Genomic DNA, 9,352 nt, shown 5'->3' with positions numbered 1-9,352 from the left:
ATATAACATAAGCGTGGAAAATAACACAATTAATACACAGATATTGTTCTCTTTAATTGTTTACAAACAGTCAGCATTTCCGCTAAATATTGATAACTAAGCAGTAAGGGCCGAGGGGTTGTAGTACAGTGCCTGGATACAGCCCTTAGCCTTGGTATATTGGCCATGTACCACAAGCCCCAGAGGTGCCTCGTTGCCATTATAAACGGGTTACCAATGTAATTAGAGCAGTACAAATAACTGTTTCGTCATACCCGTGGTATATGGTCTGTTATAGCACAGACTGGAATATGTTTGGTGATTCATCAGATGGCATTGAGGAGTTTACCACATCATCAGTCACCGGCTTCATTAATACGTGCTTTGACAACTCCTCCCCACAGTGACCATACCAGAGCACAGCGGAGCCGAGCTGGAGAGCGTGCCCAATTTGAATCGAGCGCAGAGCGAGTTTCCCAAATACTGGAGCATTGGCCTTCTTGCCCTCTCCAATTTCGCTCCAGTACTATTAAAAGTGATCACTTTACAAGCTCATGGCATGCCCGGCCCAGCATGCATTTGTAGGCTAATTGTGTGCTGCTATAGCCACTTGCTTTCCTCTCTAGGTTTCTTCCTAGGTTCTGGCCTTTCTAGGGGTTTTTTCCTAGCCGCCGTGCTTCTACACTTGCATTGCTTGCTGTTTGGGGTTTTAGGCTGGGTTTCTGTACAGCACTTTGAGATATCAGCTGATGTAAGAAGGGCTTTATAAATACATTTGATTTTTGCTTTAGCTACTGTCATGGAGTTTGCTAAATATTTTCATGAAGAAACATAATGATGTACTAAGTGCACATGCTAACAGAATGGAACGAGGTGGATAGCTATCTAAGTGTGTCTGTCACTATAGCAAAGTATTTATAAACAAATTATCAAATCTCTTAAACGTTTAATTCATTTTCGTTATATTATCAATACAATAGGCTATCATTGATTTTGTCCCGATAAGCCTGACATGACCTCTTTCAAGGAGCTATCGTTTTGATAGGGTTATTTAGCCTAAATCTTTTTTGTTTTGTTGCCAAAAACAAGTCTGCATCCCTGCCCAGCCTGGCAAGAGTGCCCCGAAGGGTGTTTAGCATTCACAGTATGGTTCCATACAGAGACGGTATTCTCCACTGCTGGCCTGCTCTCCAGGCACCATTGCATGAACCTGAAGCCACAGACACTGGACAAACTCGTGTTTCTAAAAGTGAATTCCAAGGCACTGCAGACTGAGCCTAATAAAGCAATTTTCATTTAATTCCAAGTCACAGTAATTCACATTTATAGACTATAATGATTTACTACAACGAAATGTTGTTTAAATGCTGAGCACATAATGTTCCTGCCAGCCGAGTGTGTTGCACTTGCATATGCTTCACAATGTATTTATTTGTAGGCTACAGCCTTGAATTAATTTAAATAACAGGCTAATAATATAGCCTAAATGATTCAGTTTAGTTCCTTCTTCTGCTACCTGTCTGGCACCGGACCTATTTAGAGTGTTTATATGATGTTTAATACGAGATGTAGACTATTTGAAATGATGAGTGCTTCTTACAGTCTGTTTTTCATGTTGTTTATTAAAATAATGTTCATTTAAATCATATGGTTTGGTTTCAATACTTCAAAACCAAATGGTAGGTCCAGGTAGTCACAAAAAAAGCGATGTGAGCGATGCAGTTGAGCTGTCAACTCTGCACACAGCACGCCACCATTCACATCAAAGGGGCTGTAGTGGAGAGGGTCGAGAGCTTCAAGTTCCTCATGGGCCCTCAGATCCTCAAAACGTTATACAGCTGCACCATCAGGAGTATCTTGACTGACTGCATAAATGCTTGGTATGACAACGGCTTGGCATTTGACCGCAAGGCGCTACAGAGGGTAGTGCGTACGACCCAGTACATCACTGGGGCTGAGCTCCCTGCCATCCAGGACCTCTATACCAGGTGATGTCAGAGGAAGCCCAAAAATGTTTCAAAGACTCCAGCTAACCAAGCCACAGACTGTTCTCTCTGCTACCGCACGTCAAGCAGTACCAATAAACCAAGTCTGAAACCAACAGGACCCTGAACAGCTCCTACTCGCAAGCCACAAGACTTCTAAACAAGACTGTTAAATAACTAATCTAATGACTACCCGGACTACCTGCATTGACCCTTTTTTGCACTGAGACTCTTGCACTGACTCTAGGCACACACACTGGACTCTACCCACACACTTGCACATACTTACACTGACACCCCAACACACACACACACACATACATTTTGTTGTGTTACAGCTTTAATTCCAAATGGGTTAAATTGAGATGTTGTGTCACTGACCTAAACAGAATACCTTTTAAAATCAAAGTGGAATTATGTTTCTGGAAATGTTACAAATTAATAAAAAATGAAAAGCTGAAATGTCTTGAGTCAATAAGTATTCAACCCTTTTGTTATGGCAGGCCTAAATAAGTTCAGGATAAAACATCTCACATAAGTTGCATGGACTCACTCTGTGTGCAATAATAGTGTTTAACATGATTTTTGAACGACTACCTCATCTCTGTACCCCACACATACAATTATCTCTAAGGTCCCTCAGTGAATTTCAAACACAGATTCAACCACAAAGACCAGGGAGATTTTCCAATGCCTCAAAAAGAAGGACACCTATTGGTAGATGGGTAAAAAACAACAGACATTGAATATCCCTTTGAGCATAGGGTAGTTATTAATTACACTTTGGATGGTGTATAAATACACACAATCACTACAAATATACAGACGTTCTTCTAATCCAGTTGCCAGAAAGGAAGGAAACCACTCTGGGATTTCACCATGAGGCCAATGGTGACTTTAAAACAGTTACAGAGTTGGCCTCCTGAGTAGCACAGGGGTATAAGGCGTCACTACATACCTGGGTTCGATTCCAGGCTGTGTCACAGTTGGTCGTGACCAGGAAACCCATGAGACAGCACATAACTGGCCCAGCATCGTCTGGGTTAGGCCTTGTGGCGGGCCCGCCTCCTGCAAGCTGATTTCGGTCACCGTCTGGACGGTGTTTCCTCCGACACATTGTTGCGGCTGGCTTCTGGGTTAAGTGAGCAGTGTGTCAAGAAGCAGTGCAGCTTGGCAGGGAGGATGCATGGCTCTCGACCTTCGCCTCTCCCGAGTCCGTAGTGGAGTTGCAGTGATGGGACAAGACTGTAACTACTAATTGTGGAGATTAATTTTTTTTTTTTTTAAATAATAATAAAAAAACTTTAATGGCTGTGATAGGAGAAAAGGGAGGATGGATCAACAAAATTGTAGTTACTCCACAATACTAACCTAAATGACAGAGTGAAAAGAAGGAAGCCTTTACATAATAAAACATATATATATTTTTGCAATATGGCACTAAAGTAAAACTGAAAAAAATGTGTCAAAGAAATTATCTTTATCATGAATATTTGGTGTTTTTTGTATTTGATTAGGATCCCCATTAGCTGTTGCATAAGCAGCAGCTACTCTTCCTGGGGTCCATACAAAACAGAATTACATGATACAGAACATCATTAGACAAGAACTGCTCAAGGACAGAACTACATACCTTTTCTTTAAAGACACACATAGCCTACATATCAATGCATACACACAAACTATCTAGGTCAAATAGGGGAGAGGCGTTGTGCCGTGAGGTGTTGCGTTATCTGTTTTTTTAAACCAGGTTTGCTGTTTATTTGAGCAATATGAGATGGAAGGAAGTTCTATGCAATTAGGGCTCTATATAATACTGTATGCTTTCTTGATTTTGTTCTTGATTTGGGAACTGTGAAAAGACCCCTGGTGGCATGTCTGGTGGGATAAGTGTGTGTAAGTTGACTATGCAAACAATTTGGGATTTTCAACACATGAATGTTTCTTATAAAAAGAAGAAGAAGTGATGCAGTCAGTCTCTCCTCAACTCTTAGCCAAGAGAGACTGACCACCCATTCCAAAACAGACTGCAACTTATTTACATAAGTATTCAGACCCTTTACTTTGAGATTCGAAATTGAGCTCAGGTGCATCCTGTTTCCATTTATCATCCTTGAGATGTTTCTACAACTTGATTGGAGTCCACCCATGGTAAATTCAATTGATTGGACATGATTTGGAAAGGCACATACCAGTCTATATAAGGTCCCACAGTTGACAATGCATTTCAGAGCAAAAACAAAGCCATGAGGTTGAAGGAATTGTCCGTAGAACTCCGAGACAGGATTGTGTCGAGGCATAGATCTGGGGAAGGGTACCAAAAAACTTCTGCAGCATTGAAGGTCCCCAAGAACACAGTGACCTCCATCATTGTTAAATTGAAGAAGTTTGGAACCACCAACTCTTCCTAGAGCTGGCTGCCCGGCCAAACTAAGCAATCGGGGGAGAAGGGCCTTGGTCAGGGAGGTGACCAAGAACCTGATGGTCACTCTGACATACAGTGCCTTGCAAAAGTATTCGGCCCCCTTGAACTTTGCGACCTTTTGCCACATTTCAGGCTTCAAACATAAAGATATAAAACTGTATTTTTTTGTGTAGAATCAACAACAAGTGGGACACAATCATGAAGTGGAACGACATTTATTGGATATTTAAAACTTTTTTAACAAATCAAAAACTGAAATATTGGGCGTGCAAAATTATTCAGCCCCCTTAAGTTAATACTTTGTAGCGCCACCTTTTGCTGCGATTACAGCTGTAAGTCGCTTGGGGTATGTCTCTATCAGTTTTGCACATCGAGAGACTGAAATTTTTTCCCATTCCTCCTTGCAAAACAGCTCGAGCTCAGTGAGGTTGGATGGAGAGCATTTGTGAACAGCAGTTTTCAGTTCTTTCCACAGATTCTCGATTGGATTCAGGTTTGGACTTTGACTTGGCCATTCTAACACCTGGATATGTTTATTATTGAACCATTCCATTGTAGATTTTGCTTTATGTTTTGGATCATTGTCTTGTTGGAAGACAAATCTCCGTCCCAGTCTCAGGTCTTTTGCAGACTCCACCATTCTTCCAGAATGGTCCTGTATTTGGTTCCATCCATCTTCCCATCAATTTTAACCATCTTCCCTGTCCCTGCTGAAGAAAAGCAGGCCCAAACCATGATGCTGCCACCACCATGTTTGACAGTGGGGATGGTGCGTTCAGCTGTGTTGCTTTTACGCCAAACATAACGTTTTGCATTGTTGCCAAAAAGTTCCATTTTGGTTTCATCTGACCAGAGCACCTTCTTCCACATGTTTGGTGTGTCTCCCAGGTGGCTTGTGGCAAACTTTAAACAACACTTTTTATGGATATCTTTAAGAAATGGCTTTTTTCTTGCCACTCTTCCATAAAGGCCAGATTTGTGCAATATACGACTGATTGTTGTCCTATGGACAGAGTCTCCCACCTCAGCTGTAGATCTCTGCAGTTCATCCAGAGTGATCATGGGCCTCTTGGCTGCATCTCTGATCAGTCTTCTCCTTGTATGAGCTGAAAGTTTAGAGGGACGGCCAGGTCTTGGTAGATTTGCAGTGGTCTGATACTCCTTCCATTTCAATATTATCGCTTGCACAGTGCTCCTTGGGATGTTTAAAGCTTGGGAAATCTTTTTGTATCCAAATCCGGCTTTAAACTTCTTCACAACAGTATCTCGGATCTGCCTGGTGTGTTCCTTGTTCTTCATGATGCTCTCTGCGCTTTTGACGGACCTCTGAGACTATCACAGTGCAGGTGCATTTATACGGAGACTTGATTACACACAGGTGGATTGTATTTATCATCATAGTCATTTAGGTCAACATTGGATTATTCAGAGATGCTCACTTAACTTCTGGAGAGAGTTTGCTGCACTGAAAGTAAAGGGGCTGAATAATTTTGCACGCCCAATTTTTCAGTTTTTGATTTGTTAAAAAAGTTTGAAATATCCAATAAATGTCGTTCCACTTCATGATTGTGTCCCACTTGTTGTTGATTCTTCACAAAAAATACAGTTTTATATCTTTATGTTTGAAGCCTGAAATGTGACAAAAGGTCGCAAAGTTCAAGGGGGCCGAATACTTTCGCAAGGCACTGTAGCTCCAGAGTTCCTCTGTGGAGATGGGAGAACCTTCCAGAAGGACAGCCATCTCTTCAGCACTCCACCAATCAAGCCTTTTTATATTTTTTATTTAACTAGGCAAGTCAGTTAAGAACAAATTATTATTTTAGATGACGGCCTACCCTGGCCAAACCCGGACGACGCTGGGCCAATTGTTTGCCACCCTATGGGACTTCCAATCACGGCCGGATGTGATACAGCCTGGATTCGAATCAGGAACTGGTAGCCCTATGGTAGAGTGGCCAGACGGAAGCCACTCCTCAGTAAATGGCACATGACAGCCCGCTTGGGGGTTTGCCTAAAGGCACCTAAAGGACTCTCAGTCCATGAGAAACAAGATTCTCTGGTCTGATGAAACCAAGATTGAATGCCAAGCGTCACGTCTGGAGGAGACCAGGCACCGCCAATACCAGGGGATGTTTTTCAGAAGCAGGAACTGGGAGACTAGTCAGGATGGAGGAAAAGATGAACGGAACAAAGTACATAGCAATCCTCGATGAAAACCTGCTCCAGAGCGCTCAGGACATCAGACTAAGGGTGAAGGTTCCCCTTCCAACAGGACAAATCAAATCAAATGTATTCATATAGCCCGTCGTACATCAGCTGATATCTCAAAGTGCTGTACAGAAACCCAGCCTAAAACTCTAAACAGCAAACAATGCAGGTGTAGAAGCACGGTGGCTAGGAAAAACTCCCTAGAAAGGCCAAAACCTAGGAAGAAACCTAGAGAGGAACCAGGTTATGTGGGGTGGCCAGTCCTCTTCTGGCTGTGCCGGGTGGAGATTATAACAGAACATGGCCAAGATGTTCAAATGTTCATAAATGACCGGCATGGTCAAATAATAATAATCACAGGCAGAACAGTTGAAAATGGAGCAGCAGCAAGGCCAGGTGGACTGGGGACAGCAAGGAGTCATCATGCCAGGTAGTCCTGAGGCATGGTCCTAGGGCTCAGGTCCTCCGAGAGAGAGAAAGAGAGAATTAGAGAGAGCATACTTAAATTCACACAGCACACCGAATAGGACAGAAGAAGTACTCCAGATATAACAAACTGACCCTAGCCCCCCGACACATAAACTACTGCAGCATAAATACTGGAGGCTGAGACAGGAGGGGTCAGTAGACACTGTGGCCCCATCCGATGATACCCCCGGACAGGGCCAAACAGGAAGGATATAACCCCACCCACTTTGCCAAAGCACAGCCCCCACACCACTAGAGGGATATCTTCAACCACCAACTTACCATCCTGAGACAAGGCCGAGTATAGCCCACAAAGATCTCCGCCACGGCACAACCCAAAGGGGGGGGGGGGGGCGCCAACCCTAAGCACACAGCCAAGGAGTGACTTTGGGACAAGTCTCTGAATGTCCTTGAGTGGACCAGCCAGAACCTGGACTTGAACCCGATTAAACATCTCTGGAGACCTGAAAATAGCTGTGCAGCGATGCTCCCCATCCAACCTGACAGCGCTTGAGAGGATCTGCAGAGAAGAATGGAAGAAACTCCCCAAATACAGGTGCGCCAAGCTTGTAGCGTCAGACCCAAGAAGACTCAAGTCTATAATTGCCGCCAAAGGTGCTCCAGCAAAGTACTGAGTAAAGGGTCTGAATACTTATGTAAATGTTATATTTCAGTTTATTATTAATACATTTGCAAAAATGTCTAATTATGTATTTTCTTTGTCATTATGGGGTTGTCGTGTCTTTGGCATCATTAAATTGAAGACTGTTATTTTATCAAATCAATTCTCTGTAATTATTATTACGTGATTAAACTAATCATGTAAATGTAATTAACTAGGAAGTCGGGGCACCAAGGAAAATCTTCAGATTACGAAGTTATAATTTTCCTAATATAACTTTTCTGATATTTTAATATCTGATCAATTAGTCTTCTGATTAATTAATTATTCTTTACCTCACGTTAGTCTCATTCCAAACGTCATAAGTTGTTGGTTATCTGCACGAACCCAGCCTTCACTATGAATCATCCATACATCAATTGTCCTAATCATTTATTGACTAGCTAAATAATCACAGAAATGCATAACAAACAACACAGTAGATATGGTTACAATGAAATGATAGGGGAGTTTCCCTAGTGGGCTAAGCCGATATGATGACTTGGTAGACAAAAAGAAGTGGGTGTGGACTGAGAAGGGCGCGAAAGACAAAAGTCACTACATAGTTGATAATAATATTGATTGAAATGCTAATCCTTTGCACATGAACGCTCACTCATTCTGGAATAATTGCAATCAATACATATATTTACGCTCAGTGTGTCGTCGTGATCTCTGTTGGAATCATCCGTCTTTCTGTTGGAGAGTTAATCTGCTTGTCTCTCCATCTGCTTCCAAGGAGTCTTTCGTGGTTAGAATGGATACTTCAGAGTCCAATTCAGAAATGTTCTTATAGGATAGATGTTTCGGCGGTTGTCGGTCTTCGCATTCAATGGTACATAATTCCTAGCTGCAGACTAGTAATTAGTATCGAAGAGTTGCTCTTATTCTGTCGGAATCGATAGTCTCAGTGTTTCAACAACCATTACAACCTTAGCTTATACTGAGATTCTTGTGGTCTCTACTCAACCTTAGCTCCCTTAGCTGACCGAGGTAGGCATGGTCTGAAGAGGATATCTCCAGGTGGGTTTTTTATTCGGAACAGTAAAAAGGGCTGTCCCATGAGCCAGATCAATGTCTGTACTCATGGGGCGGGCCAATGACTTAGTTCAACTTTAAAGGGAATTGGATTTCCTTTCATTAAACAGTTTAAAATCACATTACATAATTTCACAAATAGTTTCATCTTTACTCATTCATTTAATCCAATAATTAGACTCAAACCTCATAATGGAGGCTCTTGTATAAACAGAGTTATTTTAATGTAGTTGTATTGTCTCTCGTGAGGTCACAAACATTAAACAAAACAGACCGGTCATAGCTGGCTTCTCCACCGACTGTTTACACATTCTCCAAAACATGGATATTGTTCAGTTCTCAAGTTCTGTGATGTAGAAGAAGTTCCTTTGTTCTACTGTGAAACCCTCTCTCTCTATACTGCCTGGCCCTCAGGAGAGTCTTCTCTAGGAATTTACGACCTGAGATAACAGAGCCTGGGTGTAGGGGAAAGAGAGAGGTGGTGAGATAGAGGGGGAGGGTACTCGCTATACCCAGAGGGCCACGTCATGACAGGGTATTGTGTGTAGATTGGGGGAAAATAAACATTTAATCAATTTTAGAATAAGG

This window comes from Oncorhynchus mykiss, chromosome 20 (genome assembly GCF_057628025.1).
Source record: "Oncorhynchus mykiss isolate SJ-2025 chromosome 20, ASM5762802v1, whole genome shotgun sequence".
Taxonomy (NCBI): Eukaryota; Metazoa; Chordata; class Actinopteri; order Salmoniformes; family Salmonidae; genus Oncorhynchus; species Oncorhynchus mykiss.
The sequence above is the reverse complement of the archived record's forward strand: the minus strand, read 5'-3'. Positions refer to the sequence as shown.